Raw genomic sequence first — 18936 nt, 5'->3', positions numbered from 1 at the left:
AATACAGCTACCATGTGGGTACAGGGTTTATTTTTGTTACAATGTAAACTGCACTTCACAAGGACATGACAGACTAATTTCCAGCAGCATTAGACCGAACTTTGATTTCTCATATCTGCTCAAATTGACAATTGTTTTCAAAGAAATATTAGATTGTTCGAAGTCTGTATTGTGAATAAAAACATTTTCTGTTAGCAAGCCCATGAAGTCAAAACCCTATTTTTATGGAATTGTAAAGCAAATTCGCATCAGGCAATACTTTATTAACTGAAATGGCATTAAGTTTGTTTTTTCAATTAATTTAAAGTAACTCCAGATGTAAAGGCGCTGCAGGTTTTTGTCAGACTGAATCCAATGAGTTCCTGACTTAAAAACAATCTTCTTTTGTGAAAATGTTTCAGGTTCTGCATAAACTTCTTTAGCATTTTCCACAACTAAGCTTTTGCACAGACTGAAGCAGTTTTACATGTTCTGTGATATTTTGTTCACCCCTGCACAAAACTGGTCTATTTCTGCTGAACATGTGTTTACACTTTCTTGTTCCTATGTTTTTAATTATATTGAAATCTTTAGTTGCATATAGTACATATCATCCTAACAACCAACTTGTTAAAGGATTGGTGTTGCTGTACTCATGACATTTAGAAGACAGAGTTCCTGGAATTATCCTGACTAGTGTGCTCCAAAGCTGTTGCACAGAAATCTTCTGGCTATCACAGCACAACTGCTGCACGCACCCATTTGAAATATTGTTTATTTTGTCTTATCATGGCTTTTTGTAGAAAAAAATAAACCTGCCGTGCCAAAATGCATCAGAAATGCCCCACTGGATAACCATTTTACTCTTTATATCATTGGCCACTCATTGGCGTATAAACAAACAAATCCCTCTGGCAATGCATTTTATATTAGTTTCACTTACTCTTGCAGTAACATAATTTTCAATCTGTGCACGTAAAACAATCGATTGAGTCCTTTATTCATGAGCATTTTTTTCTATCACTGTGATTGGTAAGTTAATGGACTAGAGAACTGTTTATTCATATGTGAAATTCAAAAACTGTAATTTTATACTTATGAAATAACAGTGAGTGCTGAGAAGTTGCATATGGTGTGTGAGAATCAATCCAGATACAACTTGGCTTCTGCCAGAGGCCATGCACCTAGAGATGAAGTAGAGTTTAACCAAGTGCTCAACTGTCACTTGTCTTATACATCAAACTATCATTGCTTATAGGAACTGGAGTTGCAGTTGAGTTACGAGGTTTTCCAACCCCTGAAATATCTTACTGTGGCAAATGTTCCAGCAGAAATCTCAAAATTAACCCGCTTATGAATTATATTCCAACTGAACATTTTGTAGTTGATGAAGTTAGCAATTTCATGTTGCATATAGATGCTGGAGTTAAGTATAGCTTAAATTGAAACAAGAAACTTCTGTACAGAAACCTTTGGTCTAACAATTGGGTGGCATCATCAAGCTATATAAAACAGGCTGATAGAAATTAAATTAAATGTAATTAACTGTACTATGAAGGAGTTATTCGATATGTATGCAACTTACTTATTGTTAACTGAACACTAGATGGCCCTTGATGGGAATAAGTACAGTGTAACAGTTATACCTCTCCTGCTTCACTCAGTTATTCTTTTATGGAAATCTTCCAGCATGTCTGAAAATAAAGCCAGGGAGTTATTGCCATGCCAACATGAGTTGTTATTTCAACTGACTGGTTGTAATAAAGTTTAAATGCAATGTGTTGATAAGATAACTGAACCTTTACTGCTCAGGTAATGGCTTATCTTGTGACTAGGTTTGTTTTAATCTTGCACATTTTGCAAGACAGGAAAGTATCAATTGGAACGAGACTTAAGTCAGTGTGTAAATAGACAAAGGCACATGAATTTGCAATAAAGTCCAAAAAAAGAGAGCAGTTTTGTTTATCTGGATACCTATTAGATATATATTGATTAAATAATAATAATTGTTCTTGCCCAATCTAAATGCATTCATTTGGAGAGTTGCTAAATTAATCTAAGCATATCAGAGCCCAAGGCTATTTGTTTATATGGAATGGTTCAAGTTAAATAGGGAAGGAAAATGGCTGATAAAAATGCTTCTCAAGTTGTGACAGATTGAAGAGCCATTTCATGTTGATGGGTTTCTTGACAATGCAAGAAAGAGACCTTTTCAGTTTAAATTTGAAGAAAGCATTTATATGGAGAACTATGCTGAAAGTAGGCATAAACTCTTTTGATGGATTGTTAAAGTAAGACTTCAAATGACTGAACTTATGAGTGCATCAGATGACATGAGGACCTTTAGGTTTTGAATAAACTAGTCATTAAAACATGTTGGACATTTGGTGAAGAGAATTCTGCAAAACACTGTTTTTGTCCAAAGGATAAATGTGATAACTGTATAGCATCAGGAATGGATGTCATGAAAAGTCAACGGGACCTGCTCGATTAAAAATAGTTCGAAGATAATTAGAACTCAAATTATCATCATACATTGAGGAATCAAGGTAAAGAACAAAATCTCAGTGTCCACTTGTATTTTTACCAATTCCAGCAAAAAAAAGCTGAGGAAGAAACTATATCATGAGGAAACATTAGCAAAGAAGAGACATTTTCCTGTAAGCTCTTTAACACAAAACAGGCAAGGTAATACCATGATCTCTGCCTGGATCGAAAGTGAATTTAGACTGAGCTTATCTAAGGTAAATGAAGAAATGTTTTTGTACCTTGCCTGTCAAAAATATACATTTAGCTGAGAAGTTAACCTGGCCATCAGTTAATAGTCCTTCAAAGAATAAATGATCAAATAAAATAGGACAAAAGAATTGTCCTATTTGTACTTTAAGGACAAAATTTCCTCATTTACGGCTGGAAACTGATTAAAGTTGACTGCTCATAAGTAGACAATCATTCAAAGATCCATGCACATACTCATGGAAAATGGCAACCTAGTATTGAGTCCAACAATCGGTTCTGCAAAAGCTGGACTGGTCGACTTTAGACTTTAATATGACTGCAAAACTATTTTCTAAAATTGTACAATGTTTCCCTACTATTAATGATGATGTGAAGTTGGACTGGTGTTGACAAAGTTAAAAATCACACAACCCCAGGTTATAGTTCAACAGGTTTAATTGGAAGTATAAACTTTTGGAAGTCCTTCATCAGGTAGCTAGGGTAGCAAGATCAGAGCACAGAGAATTTATAGCACAACATCATAGTGTCATGCAACTGATGTAATGTATTGAACAAACCTAGATTGCTGTTAAATCTTCAATCACTTAGAATGAGGATGCAGGTTTCGATTCATTAATATGTAAATCCCAGAATTTCCTTCAAGTCACATTCCTGCAATAAATTAAGGTTTTATAAAAATAGGCGATGTTTCAGCTTAGACAAGGCATTGAAGGTGTGAGGTTGGAGTCTGTCTGTATCCCAATGTTGATTTAGACTGGTTCCATTTCCGAAGTAGGAATTTATAAAATATTACATGGATTGGCTGAGTGCATTGACTACCTGCAGGTTGTGTGCTTTTTGAACAAAATAGAGTGTATCTGCAAATACAATTCTGCAAATGCAAATTCACCCCATAGATATATCTGTGTGTGTGTGCATGTGTGTGTCTGCATGTGAGGGAGAGAATGAAAGAGAGAGAGAGTATGTATGGGTGAGTGTGTGTGCTTGTGCGTGATAGAGTGCATGCATGAATATGACAGAGTACATGTGAAAGAGCGTGTGGGCATGAGTATGGGTATGTGACTGTGTCTGAGGGAACATGTGTATGAGGGAGGGTCTGTGTGATTGTGTGAGTGTGATCATGTGTAAGCATGTGTGTGTATGTGTGCTTGTGTGTGTGTATGTGAAGTGTATAGTGGAGTGGGGTCACCTGTGGTATGACGTAAACCCAAGATCCTGGTTGAGGCCATCCTCCTGGGTACCGAACTTGGCTATCAGCCTTTGCTTGGCCATGCTGCATTGTTGCATTGGAGGACAGTCACCTGAAGATCTGAGGTCGAATGTATTTCTCAGTCAGCTCATCTTCAGTGTCCAGACACTGACTGTGTGCTGTGCCTCCTGGTACACTCTGTGTCACATTGAATCTGAAAATGTCCCAAGTGTACCACCTTCAACTGGTTTCTCTGCTCTACTGCTTTGCCTCTTCCTTTCTTCAGTTCCTGCTTTACTTCCTCCAGCTCCTTTCTTAGCTTCACCTTCTCCCATTAACCACCTCTCAATTGCTTCCATGAAGCTCCCTTTCATTGTAGCCTTGCCAAGATTTAAAGTGCACTTCCATTTAGGTCTCTGTGCCACTTCCTAGCATTTCTGTCCCAGGGTCCCTGACCTGATACTTCCTCACTGTAATGAAGACCTGGGCCACTTCTCTGTTATATATTTTCCTTGTCCCTCCTCCACTCCGGCTACTGTACCATGTCTCCTACTGTTTCCTTTCGATTTATTGTTCTCTATCTCCCTTTTGGGTCCCTGATCCTCTATTAGCTGATTTCTCTCTATACTGCGAATCTGTCTCCTGGACCATTTTCACTATCTCTTACCTTATGGATCCTCAATCCTACTCTAGCTTTCCCATATCCTCTCGGCTTCCTGACTCTAATGTCTGCCTTCTCACCACCTTGTTGGTCCTCTGACCTTGTATCTCTTTATTTGGCTCTATTTATCTGAGAAAGGATATTCCCCAGAACAATCCATGTGTATGAGCTAGGCCACTGGAACCTCCTTCCTCTCCAATGTAGAGCTGGGTCACTTCCATGAAGGTGGGTCTCATAGGGGTCAGGGCAGATTTTTCTCTCTCCCCCTCTCTAGATGATCAGAGCTCTGCAGCTGGGCCAGGTTGAGTCTTCACAGCATCTTCACTCAGGGGTTGGTGTCCAGATGTGTTTTTGAATTGCCCCCTCACCTTTGACCTTCAGAGTATTCAATGGCCTTTGGCCAATGGTGGCTTGAGCTGGGTTCAAATCATCCAATGGTGTCATGCCAATACTCTTCTCTATTGCCATGCTGGGAGGTGTAAGGTGCGCATACTCAGGCAGTCAAGGTGCCAGAAAGTCTGATCAGAACTCATACAATGCACAGCCCTAGGCTGGGAGTAACTGATTTCCCTAAAACCTTTGTGACCTTTTTAATCTTTGTTTTTACTGTCCTCTGTAGCCAATAGCGGCTAACTGCTGTTTAATTCAGTTTGGCCAATCTTCTATCAGGCGCAATTTCTCAGGCTGTAGATCAGTTTAGAATGGCCTATTTTGAGTCCATGGTCACTTGACTGCAGTGTGTTTTCCTTCACTGAACGTTTTTGTTCAATCCAGACAGCAATATGTCTGAGAATATCTCACTGGTCTCCAGAAAAATTAAACCAGAAGGCAGTTTGCAACAGAGTAGCAGGGGGGTTTGATGCATAGGAGGGAGGGGGGAGTAGGGGTTGTGGGGGGAGGTGGTCCTGCTGTTTGGCTTCAATTCTTGCACTTGCTTCAATTAAGCTTGAGACAGAATTTGAACTTTTATCCAGCATGTCAGTGCTTTAGTGTGTACGTATGAATAATAGAAATAAACTGATCTAACACATGGCAGATCAGTTGTCTGTCTGAGCTGTGGGATGATGACAACAATGTTGATGTGGAAGTTGGCTTGGAGTGAAATTGTTCCAAGCTAGTGCTTTTACATTAGAAATCGCCTTTCCAAATCTCTTTGCCTCAGAATCACTGAACTGTAATTAGCGATACCCCAAGAACCGAGGGCAGTGCTGAATTATCTGAACAGTTTGCTGCAGATTTCATTTATACCTTGAATTGATGTCAGAAAGGGTCAGATATGGCCAACAGTGTCGACAAGGCACAAGTCAGGAGTGTGATGGAATACTCCCCACCTGCCTGCAGCTCCAACAATACTGAAGATGCTTGACATCACCCAGGACAAAGCAGCCTGCTTGATTGACACTACCTCCACAGGCTCCCTCCACCACTGACACTCAGTAGCTGCAGTGTGTACTATCTACAGGATGCACTGCAGAAATTCACCAACAATCCTCAGACAGCACCTTCCAAACGCACAACCACTTCCATACAGAAAAACAAGGGCAGTAGATATATGGGAACACCAACACCTTCAGGGTTCCCCTCCAAGCTACTCATCATTCTGACTTGGAAATATATCGCTGTTCCTTCACTGGCACTGGGTCAAAATCCCGGAATTTCCTCCCTATTGGCATTTTGGTCAATCACAACAGGCAGACTGTAGTGGTTCAAGAAGGCAGCTCATCACTGCATTTCCCAAGGACAACTAAGGACAGGCAATAAATGTTGGCCAGCCAGTGATACCCACATCCCACAACATGAATTTTTAAAAATGTGTAATAGAAAGTGGGAATTTGAAGAAAATAATCCCATCCACTAGCTGCAACGTATTGCTAACATTAAAGGTAAGGATAACATCTATCAGAGGGATAGCTGGAACATGTGCCATGGCAACTTGCAGCAGGAAACTGCCCAAAGTGGGGAAGGAAGATGAGGGAAAGAATAATGTGGTGGTTGTAAGGAATTCAGTCACTGGGGAAATGAGCAGTAGACCTTGGTTGCAAGATCAAATATCCCACATGATATTCTGACGACCTTCATCCAGGGTGACAGATATGTTTCACAGGCTTAAGAGAATACTGCAGAAGGAGGGGAAAGAGGCTTTAATTACTGTGATTCCAGTTGAGAAGAACAGGCAAAATGGCCTATGAAGACAGCATGAGGAGCTAGTAACTTACTTGAATAACAGATCATGAAGGGTAAGAATCTCTTGCTTATTGCCCACATCACAGGGAATAGACAAATTAGAGTGGTAAACAAGAGCAGAAATTGCTTGCGAAACACAAAGGTCTGGCAGAACCTGTGGGAATAAAGCAGAACTAATATTTTTTGAATCAGTGACTCTTCATCAGAACTGCTGACATCTAGGAATAAGTGGTGTTTATGCTGGTGCTGAAGTTGGATTGCCAAGGATGTGGGATGGGGATGGGGGAAGGAGGGAGGTAAGCGGATAGGTAGAGATAGAGCCCAGAGAGAGAGAGAGAGAGAGAGAGAGAGATGCGAAAGGGGTAGCTAAACAAGGAGATTGTGGATGATAGGCCAGGACAGAAATAAAGCTGGATTCTGGGTTAGAGTGGTGCTGAAAAAGCACAGCAGGTCAGGCAGCATCCAAGGAGCAGGAAAATCAACATTTTGGGCAAAAGCCCTTCATCAGGAATACAGGCAGAGTGCCTGAAGGGTGGAGAAATACATGAGAGGAGGGTAGGGGTGGGGAGAAAGTAGCATAGAGTACAATAGGTGAGTGGGGGTGGGGATAAAGGTGATAGGTCAGGGAGGAGGGTGGGTGAAGGTAGCAAAGAGTACAATGGGTGGATGGGGGTGAGATGAAGGTGATAGGTCAGAGAGGAGGATGGAGTGGATAGGTGGAAAAGAAGATAGGCAGGTAGGACAGGTCATTGGGACAGTGCTGAGCTGGAAGTTTGGAACGGGGTGAGGTGGGGGAAGGGGATATGAGGAAACTGGTGAAGTCCACATTGATGCTCTGGGGTTGAAGTGTCCGATGCTGCCTGAACTGTTGTGCTTTTCCAGCACCACTCTAATCCAGAATCTGGTTTCCAGCTTCTGCAGTCATTGTTTTTACCCAGAAATAAAGCTGATTAGGTGATCATAAGAGCGAAGAGTAATAGAGAATGTGTGACCTGTACTGAGGTAACAACATGATTGAAAGCCTGGTACAGAAAATTGGGATTCCATTTCATGACATCATGGCACTTGGACAGAACGTCATCATTGGGGTTGGTACCAATGTAACCAGTCTAGGCCCAAGATCCGAGTGGAAAAAATTAACATAACAGTCACAAGAACTTAAAATAAGGAAGTGAAGGGGTTAATATTGGTGGAAAAGATAACATAACCAATAGTTTGAAAACAAGAGAAGAGACTAACAGACTGATCGGTGTTTTATGCTAAGGGACAACTAAAATGTATAAAGTAATTAACTGTAAGAGAGAAGTAAGAAACCTGGTCATCAAACATTACAGTAGAAGGACAGGTTGAGTATCTCATTGACATAACCTTCTTTAATTCTTGATGCAAATGCTGAGATTATTAGAAACCAATGTGGCACAGTGGGGCAGCATGGTGGCTCAGTGGTTAGCACTGCTGCCTCACAGCGCCAGGGACCTGGGTTCAAATCCCACCTCGGGCAACTGTCTGTGTAGAGTTTGCCAATTCTCCCTGTGTCTGCGTGAGTTTCCTCCGGGTGCTCCGGTTTCCTCCCTCCTAGTGTTAGGGGTAAATGTATAGGGGAGTGTGTCTGGGCGGGTTGCTCTTCGGAGGGTTGGTGCGGAATTGTTGGGCTGAAGGGCCTGTTTCCAACTGTAGGGAATCTAATCTAATCTTAAAAAAATCTAATCAATGACATGTAGACCAGGAGGGAATCCAATTTGGAGGGTATGATATAGCACTTCCTGAGATGTAGCAAGTTAAGGTGTGTTTGATTGAAACAGTTAGCTTACAGATCAACTATGATCTCACTGAATGGTGTTTGAAATCTACAAGATCTCAGAGGGATCAGATAGGCTGGATTGAATAAAACTATTTCTGTGATAGGGAGTCTAAAACCAAAGGATAAAATCCATACATTAGAGCTATACCTTTTGGAAGTGAAATTAGGAAAGGGTGGTAGACTGTCTTCCACAGATGATGATTGCTGCCAGAGCAATAGCTAATTTTAAGTCTGAAATTTATGGACATTTGTTAACTGAAGCTCTCAAGGGATATGGAGTGAGGGTAGGTTTATGGAGTTAGATTACAGATCAACTATGATCTCACTGAATGGTGGAACAGGCTCAAGGAGCTAAATGGCCTACTCCTGTTCCTGTATTCCGAAGTTCCTAAGTGTACAGTCTCCAACGGAAATGGTGAAACCTGACAGTGTTGATACTGAACCTGAGCAGTTACCAGCAAGAGCTTCTGCTATTAGTCCCAGCTCGCTTATAATCAATCTTACTCTGTAATGCTAAAGAAAACCTCAGACATTTGGGCTTGTTAATAGTTATAAGTGCCATGGCTTACATTATGTTTCCACATTGGCATAACCAAGTTTACTGTTATACTACCAAGAGAAAACTTGCATCAAATTATCGCATGATGCATTCGCAATTTTTTTTGCTTAATATTTCTTGGCTGTTGGTCTGTCTAAGTTGAGAATTTATTATTTTTAACCTGGTAAGATAATTAGTAATACTAAAACATGTTGAAAATACTCAGCCAGTCACGCAGCATCCATGGAGTTAATATTTCAAGTTGATGACATTTCATCACAACTGAAATTTATTAGAAATGTAACAGTTTTGAACAATTATGGAAGCAGAGAAAGACAGGAAGAGAGATTAAGGGGAAGATCTGTAATAACTTGCATGACCACAAAGTGAAATGACAAGCAGGAATATGATGCAAGGAAAAAGGGATTGTAAAGGGAAAAGTGAAATAACTAAAAAGTGTGTGTAGAGGAACTACAAAGGCAAAAGCAGAACTGCGATGATAACCTGCTGTCTTTAAAACTGACAGCATTGGTATTGCTGCAGGGAGGGAACATGCAAATGAGCAAGTAAACAAGATGCAGAACGTGTGACTAGCAGCAATTATCCGTCTAGCTTGTGCTGTGAAAGCTTCATATTTAATTTTGGGCTTATTGTGCTAATACTTTTCTGTTCAGGATGCAGGAATAAACATGATCTTGTGGTTACTCACTATTTTAAATTTCCCATCATCTTTTATATTTACTGCTGTAACCTCAGCCGCTTATACTGATCCATTGAAGCTCAATGGAAGCTTGATGCAAGCCTTATGCCTCAAATTTCAATTGACAACCCACAGGATGCAACATTAAGTTCAACAATTCAGTCTTTAAAAGTGGTCCTATTTTTCCACACAGCTGATTCTGTTTTTGTCATTTATATCTCCTCTGGATTAATCTTTACTTGGTCAGTTGATGCATCTTATGATTTGCACCATTCAGCCTGTTATCATTCAATTGCAGATATTTTGCTATCACAGATCTCCACTTTTGTCCTTTTCACCCCTTCTGACCACTTTCCTATATCTACATATTATTAATTTGAAACTTGTTAAATATTTCACCTTATTCCAGATCACAAGTCACTAACCTGACATGTTAGTTCAATTTCTCTCTCCTCAATATTGTCAGATCTGTTCAGCATTCCCAGCATTTTCTATTTCCATTTCCAAGTCCCAGTAATTTGCACCTGAGATAGTGATATGCTGATATTTGTCCAGTACATATAGAACAACATGATGAGAGTGCAAATTGTAGAAATTACACTGTAATGTCAGAGAGTCATACATCAGGGAGACAGACCCTTCAGTCCAACCAGTCCATAGTGACCATGTTCCCAAACTAGTTCCATCTGCCTGCTCTTGGCTCATATCCTTCCAAACCTTCTCTATTCATGAGCTTATCCAAATGTCTTTTAAACAGTTGTAACTGTACCTGCAACACCACCTCCTCTGGTAGTTCATAGTACATGTGAACTGCTCTGTGTTAAAATGTTGCCTCTCATGGCCTTTTTCAAACCTTTCTCCTCTCACCTTAAAACTATGCCCCAAGGTTTTGAACTCCCCCACCCTAGGAAAAAGGCCCTTGTGATTCACCTTATCTATGTCTCTCACTATTTTATAAACTTCTATAAGTACACTCCTCAACCTCCTACACTCCAGTGAGAAAAGTCCAAGGCTTTCCAGTCTACTTTATATCTCAAACCCTCCATTCCTGGCAACATTCCAATAAATCTTTTCTGAACCCCTTCCAGTTTAATAATGTCCTTTCTATAACAGGGTGACTAGAACTGCACACAGTACTCCAGAAGAGGCCTCACCAATGACCTGAACAATCTCAACATGAGGTTCTAATTTCTATACTCAAAGATCTGAGCAACGAAGACAACAGTGGTAAAGACCTCTTAACCCCCAGCAAGTCGTGACACAAACTTCAAAGAATTATGTACTTGGACTCTTAGGTCACTCTGTTCTCCAATGCTACCCAAAGTAGATATTCATTAATTGTATAAATATTGCCCTTGTTTGTTCTACCGAAATGCAATGCCTCACATTTATCTAAATAAAACTCCATCTGCCACACCTCAGTCCATTGACCCAATTGGTCAAGATCTCTTTGTAATCAAAGACAGTCTTCTTCACTTTCCACTATGCCTCTAATTTTAGTGTCATCTGCAAACTTACTAACCATGCCTCTTATATTCCTATCCAAATCATTTATATAAATGACAAACAAAAGTTTTTGTATTATCTTTTCATTCTTTGATAAATTGTCTCTTGAAGTTTTATAATTAGCAGTAGTTATTTCTTTGTAAACTAATACAGTTGGTTCTGCTATAATGTGATAATTCTGTTTTTGTTATAAGAAAACAGTGTTATAAGAAAATCGTGTAATAGAAGCACCATTTAAACCAATGAGGCCAGAGTCATGTTATAATCAATACATGCTTTAAAGTTTGTGCTGTAGAAACATTGTCCCCACTTCCTCAATCATGTTATAACTAATTCACATTAGTAAAATGCACATTATAGCTGCATGACCCATATGAGTTTGAAAGAGCATAAGAAATGAAATGATGATTTGGCCCTTTGAATCTACTCCCCCGTTCCATAAGATGATGGCCAATCTGATAGTGCAACCTATTGTATTCCCAGCACAGTGGTTAGCATGTGGCCTCATAGTGCCAGGGACCCGGGTTCAATTCCCATCTTGGGTGACTGTGTGGAGTTTGCACATTCTCCCTGTGTCTGTGTGGGTTTCCTCCCACACTCTAAAGATATGCAGGTCAGGTTAATTGGCCATTCTAAATTGCCCAAGGGTCTGTTTCCACATTGTAGGGAATCTAATCTAATCTCCAATTTGGAAAGAAATGTGTTAGATTAGATTAGATATACAGTGTGGAAACAGGCCCTTCGGCCCAACAAGTCCACACCGACCCGCCGAAGCGCAACCCACCCATACCCCTACATTTACCCCTTACCTAACACTACGGGCAATTTAGCATGGCCAATTCACCTGACCCGCACATCTTTGGACAGTGGGAGGAAACCGGAGCACCCGGAGGAAACCCACGCAGACACGGGGAGAACGTGCAAACTCCACACAGTCAGTCGCCTGAGTCGGGAATTGAACCCGGGTCTCAGGCGCTGTGAGGCAGCAGTGCTAACCACTGTGCCACCGTGCCGCCCACAAATGTTAATCAGTTTGTCATGGTTGTTCCATTGTTCAGTCATTTCTATCACAGTTTTCTACTTTAGCTCCATATCCCTTGCAAAACTTAATTTATAAAAGCCAATTAAACTCAATCTTGACAATTTCATTCACCACCCATTACAGGTAATTGAGAGAGTTCCAAATTTCTGTCACACTTTGTGTGAAAAAGTGTTTCCTGATTTCACTTCTTAATGACCAATCCTTGAATTAACAACATGCTTCTATTCTCCAAACAGCGAAATAAATTTTGAAAATCTACTCTTTTGCATTCTTTAGCGTGTCAACTATTGAGATTACTTCACAACATTCTGTACTCAAGGGTAGAGAAACGAGCATTATATAATATTTTCTCAAAAGTCCAGCCTTAGACCAACCATTTGCTTGATGTGATGAGGGCATCACCAGCTGGACCAGCTTTTATTTCCCCTTTCCTACCTGCCAATTGTCACATGCCAGACTAGGCAAGGACGACAGTTTCCTTCTCTAAAGGACTTTAGTGAGCTAGATGTTTTTTTTTCCGAAAACAGATTCAATCTTTAAACTCTTAATTCTAGATTTTTCTCGAACTTAGATTCCACTATCTTCCATGTTCGGATTGAAACCCAGGATCCCAGAACATTATCTGTGTCTGTGGATTATCAGTAAAGTGATAATACCACTCAGCCCTTACCTGAGGTGCAGTGTACAAAACCGAATGCACGATCCTAAATGAAGACTGAACAAGGCTTCAGAGGTCAATGGAATTAAGAATCAGGGATAGGTGTGAAACAGATTGTTGATTTGCATTCACATATTTTACACCATTACACTGTAGAAATGTACCCAAAACAACTGAGGTTCACTTCCTCCCATTTGTTTATCAGCTCCCTTGAGGTAAAGGGCCAACATTCCATTACCATTTCTACAGTCCATGAGTTTCTAATGAGCCCCGTACATAGACACCAGATTTCTTTGCTGCTCCGCAGTTAATACTTCATCACTTTTAATAAAATACACTGATATCCCTTCCTTGGATCAAAAGTCATCAAATCCACACTTCTCTACATTGAATATATCCACTTAATGACCTAAAAAATCTGATCGGAGCCAGAAAAAACGTTTTCTGACCCTGATCAAATTTTAAAAAGTACCTCCTTTCCTTTCAATGATTTCTGTGCACTAGAGATTCCTGGATAGTGGCCCCTGGTAGGAACCTATCCAGGATTCATTCCCAGCAGTAGGGAATGTCTGTAGAAACCGTACATCCTTTTACAACACTGAGTGCCGTATTCATTATTTTAAATGTACAGCAGGCACTTTGACAGCTATAACTAAGGGTTTGTAAAATAAGTGAGGGAGGAGGAGGAAGATGGGTCTGGGGGCAGATGGGTGAGGGGAAAGAGGATATCAAGTGCTGAGGTAAGTAAGGAGCCAGCTGGGAAGGGTGACAGGATGCTAGATAAGCAAGTGAGTGCTTAAGGAATCATAGAGGAGAGGGTTTGGGGTCCGGTGAAGGGAGGGGGGAGTGATTGTCAGTCTGAGTCAGGGACAGGGAGAGATCTGGTTAGGGGACTGTCAGGTATGGTCGGGTCAATGTGCTCTGGTTTCCTCCCACAATCCAAAGACGTGCAGGTCAGGTGAATTGGCCATGCTAAACTGCCATTAATGTTAAGTGAATTAGTCAGGGATAAACATGGGATAGGGGAATGGGTCTGGGTGGACTATGCTTTGGAGGGTTGGTGTAGACTTGTTGGGCCGAAGGGCCTGTTTCCATACTTTAGGGAATCTAATCTAATGTAGGGGATTGTTGATTCTGGTGGGGGGAGGGTTTGGGATCAGGGGTATGGGAGGAGGATGTCATTGTCAGGTTGGCTCAGTTCAGGGGGTAACAGGAATGTTGGGTCTGGTTAGTCCTGGATTGTGGGGTTGTTATGGGTGTTGTTGGGTGAAGGATTGAGTTCTGTTGGGGCAGATTATAAGATCAGGTCAGTGTCCAGTTAGGGGGAGTTGGAAGTTAAGCTGTCAGGGTCACTGTGGGTTAGGATTAGGGGAAAATGGACTTTAGACTATCAGAGTCAGGGTGGGGGAGTTTTCAATGAATTTAGGTTTCAGATTAAGTGGAGGAGCAGGCCAATTGGATAGAGTGATCTCAGTTTTGCGTAGTGTATATTAATTCCACCATGTCAGAGATTTGGGAGATGTACCTTTCAGGTGGTGGTGAGTCAGAGGTTCAGTATATAATTACCCAGTGAGTTGGAACTCTCAGAACTCTCTGACCTTAAAGGGGATCTTTCAGAGAGTTTGAAGTGCAAGGAAATAGTCAATTTCTCATGCTGTTACTACTTTGGGATTTTGCATGGTCACCTCATGCAGCTCCATTCTGCATTGCTCCAAAAACTATCTGGCCTACAAATGTTTGAGCAAATCTATTTAAGAGCCCTTATAACTTCTTGGTCCCCATAGATACAACTTATTGTCAACTGCAGACATGAATAGAAAACCTTCATCCATCATCCAAGTACTTCATGTATCTGTTTTTAGTAGAAATCTGAAACACCAATAAAGAATCCTGAGAGACTTCATTTCCCACAAAGTGCCAATTATGGTACTCCTAACTTCTAACCAGTTTCTAATTCATGTCACAACGTTGCTTCCAATTTCATGTCTTCTCTGGTAATAATAATTGTGCAGAATTATTATCATATGAGTTCTGAAAGATCACAAAGATCACATCTAGGAGGAATCTCACTTATTCAGTTTGTTAGTGACCTCCTCAAATAATTCAGTTGGATTAATAAAACCTTGCTTACATTTCCCAAATCCATAATCATACTTGTCCAATTGTTCAGTCGTATCTATGCTGATGTTAACTTTAGCTGTTAGGACATCTCTGAATCTTTTTTCTAAAGAAGATGACCCAACTTGTTTAGCTCCCATTGTATTCTACTATTCAATCATCATGACGTCCGATTTGGACCATTATATACTGCCCTTGCTGATAGTTAGAGCCTAATCCTTGTAAAGCTCTTTTTTTGTGTTCTCCCTCCATCAATATAGCCTATGTCCATCAATACATCCTTTGTCCATTAATACATCCTTTGTCTATCAATATATCCTATGTCCATTAATATATCCTGCGTCCATTAAGGTATCCTATGTCTACCTTCGCTGGACCTACATTCCACTTTGTCATTCTTTTTCCATTTATATTTTATGAAAAGACTAACTTTGATACTCCTTGTAAGTTTCCTTTTATATTCCCTTTTGCACCTTCTAATAGGTACTTTCTATGCTTTATTTGCTTTTTATAGCCCTCTCAGACTGCTGAATTTAGGCATAACACAATGTCTAAGGAAAACTAATACTTAATTATACCCTACGGTCTAGTTTGTAGTGAAGAATGGGCTAAAACAGCTTAAATATAGAATTTAAACTTTCTTCAAGAAATAATGACTGTGAGAATTAAAGGGTAGTATTCCATTTATCCTCTACTATTTGGCACCTTTCATACCCCATGGGGAGTGCACTTACATGCAAAAGAAGGGTATGTTAATTGCACTGTACAGATAGGTTTCATCTGGCATGCTTGTTGCACATATGTAGCAAATTCCAAGTTGCAATTATTCCATCCTAATACACATTGATGTTGTCACTTGAATGTTTACATGTGTAGATAGCTTCATAGACATTACATCCAGAATCGTAGTTTTGGGTGAAGTTTGACTTTGAGCGGATTGCGAAATAGTCTGCTGCTCCAATATTACCAATTGCGTCCAAATATAGCTGAGTTTCACAGACTCTAAATTTGCTGGAGCCATGTTAACTGTCGAACTATTTAATTTCTGACTTCCTTTGATCAGATTCCACACTTACGGTCACCTTGTGTGTGTGACTATATGGTCACTCATGTGTGTGCACTTTTCTGAAGGCAAAGGTTCATCCTCCCAATGTGATTGTCGAGAAAGCATATATTCACGCAAGGATGGATGCTCAGTGCTCAACCACTGTACAGTCTCAGTCTTAAGGAGCAAACATGTTCACCCTGCCCCCGCAGGCCAAAAGAAAGTAAACTTTTCCCTGCCCAATCTGAATGTGTTAGCAGCCATATTTCTTCCTGATAGTTTTGGTTGAGTTTTGGTTGAAGATGACATATTAGGCAGGTCATGCTTGTCAGTGAGTTTCACACACACGCACACATACGCACACACATAATGCATCTCGGCCCCACAGGATTACCCACATTCCTCAATACAGCATGGATCAAGCCCCAATAAGAGCCCTGACATTTACAGCCCAAAGCCCTAGGACTCAGCCAAGACTGAATTGTGTGGACAGCCATGACTGTGGACAGCCTGATCCCTGGAGTAACCCACATACCTATAATCCCAGACAGATTGGACTTGACCTGGAGAACTGAACATGGCCCAATACCCTCCTTAAAGGACACCAAAAGATCAAAACACTGTATGTTCAACTGACTGTGGCCAATCCCCTGGCCTAAGTTCAGATGATGACCTTGACAGTGTATTGTTGTACCCTGTAACTGACCAGAGTTCTCTTTGACTCCACTAAGGGTAACTCCCCTTGGACATTCAAGGCCATTTTGGTTGAAATGCAAGGTGGTTGTCATGTCAACTGCTGGTACATGCTGTAGATGTCAGATTGAAATAGCAGGATATAGTAATGCAACATGTCTGTCCCTCGACTGTTTCGTGCTGGTAATCTGCTTGGCATTCTGTCTGTACTGAGAAATAACGCAGGTGGATGCTGTGAACACCCAAGTATGCATGATATGGCTGAGTGCAAAGGAAGCTGGGTAAAAGCCACAAGATGCACCATGTGTAGATGTGTGAGACAGGTGTGTCTCACACAAAGCGACCTGGCAGGAGCATAAAGATGACAAATGTTGATGGGCTCCAAAGCTCAGTGGTGACCTCCAGAAGTGTATCATTACTTAGTGTGAGAGTGAGGTGGTGAGGCTGATGTTTTGCCGATGCCAATTTCCATGGCTGAAGGGTAGATTTGGTTGCTGCCCACTGAGCAGACAATGAAATATTGGTGAATGAACCTTGAGATGGAGATCTGCAGAAGCAAGTAGCAAGCTGTATCTGCCAGGTAAGACCTTTGATTTTGAAGTAGAGAATGGGCACCATCTAATCTCCCCAGTGCATGAGAGAATCACAGACTATGCAGAAATGGGACAAGATCAGCTAAAATGAAATACAAATGCATTGAAATAAGTTGGTCACTATTAAGGTTCATAACTTCCTGCCAGAACATTAACAGGAGAAATCAGAGATGTTTCTCACAACACTGAGAACCAACAATCTGCTCTGGTCCACCAAGATTGATGCAATGGTCAAGAAAGCACAACAACACCTCTACTTCCTCAGCAGGCTAAGGAATTCAGCATGTCCGTAAAGACTGTTACCAATTTTTATAGATGCACCATAGAAAGCATCCTATCTGGATATATTATGACTCGGTGTAGCAACTGCTCTGCCCAGCTATGAAGGAAACTGCAGAGAGTTGTGAACACAGCTCAGTCCATCACACAAGCCAACCCTCCATCCATTGACTTTGTCTATACTTTCTGCTGTGTTGAAAAGGCAGAATAACCTCCCACCTCGGTGATAATCTCTTCCAACCTCTTTTGTTGGGCAGAACTTACAAAAGCTTAAACGCACGGACCAACAGATTCAAGAACAAATTTCAAATTTAATGTTGACCTCACTCTTTGTGCAGCTTCTCTGAGGTGTAACATTGTATTCTTTGCTGCACTACCCTGATACACTTTGTATGATATGATCTATCTGTGCTGCACACAAAACAAAGCTTTTCATTGTATCTAGGTACACGTGACAATAATAAATGTAACCGTATCAAATTTTTTCATTCTCTCTCTATTCTCCCACCATTGCCCATATCGATTAGATTCGAATCCCTACAGTGTGGAACCAGGCCCTTCACCCTAACAAGTCCATACTGACCCTCTGAAGAGTAGCCCACCCAGACCCATTTCCCTCTGACTAATGCACCTAACACTATGGGCAATTTAGCATGGCCAATTCACCCGGCCTGCAGGAGGAAGCCGACATAGACATGGGGAGAATGTGCAAACACCACACAGACTGTCACCCAAGGCTGGATTCAAACCTGAGTCCCTGTTGGTGTAAGGCTGCAGTGCTAACCCACTGAGCCACCATGATGCCCACTGCTCTTGGGTTGCAAAAATACTGAGAATGCAATGGGAGGTAAAACAGTTGTAAGTTCATTCATAGCTTTACAGCAAGGCATGTGCCTGGTGGATCAGAAGATGTGCAACCCTATCTCTCACTCATCTGGAATGTTGACCTTAGACATTTTTTGGTGAATTTATCAATATTTCCAAAGGCACTATGATTTAGCCTTTGAAGTGCAAAGCAATATATTCTGATTGGGTTCTAGATATTTAAAATATGATGGTAAATCAGTTGCTGCAGATTGACACAGCAGGTTTATAACAACAAACCTTGAGCTTCTATGAATTGCAGAAGGATATGAAAATCAAAAGTGCAAAAATTGCCCAGTCGCAACCTCAGAAGACATTGACATTTAATGAACATCGTTCATTTTCCT

Source organism: Hemiscyllium ocellatum, chromosome 36, assembly GCF_020745735.1.
Source record: "Hemiscyllium ocellatum isolate sHemOce1 chromosome 36, sHemOce1.pat.X.cur, whole genome shotgun sequence".
In the NCBI taxonomy this organism is placed as follows: Eukaryota; Metazoa; Chordata; class Chondrichthyes; order Orectolobiformes; family Hemiscylliidae; genus Hemiscyllium; species Hemiscyllium ocellatum.
Note: the sequence above shows the minus strand (reverse complement) of the source record.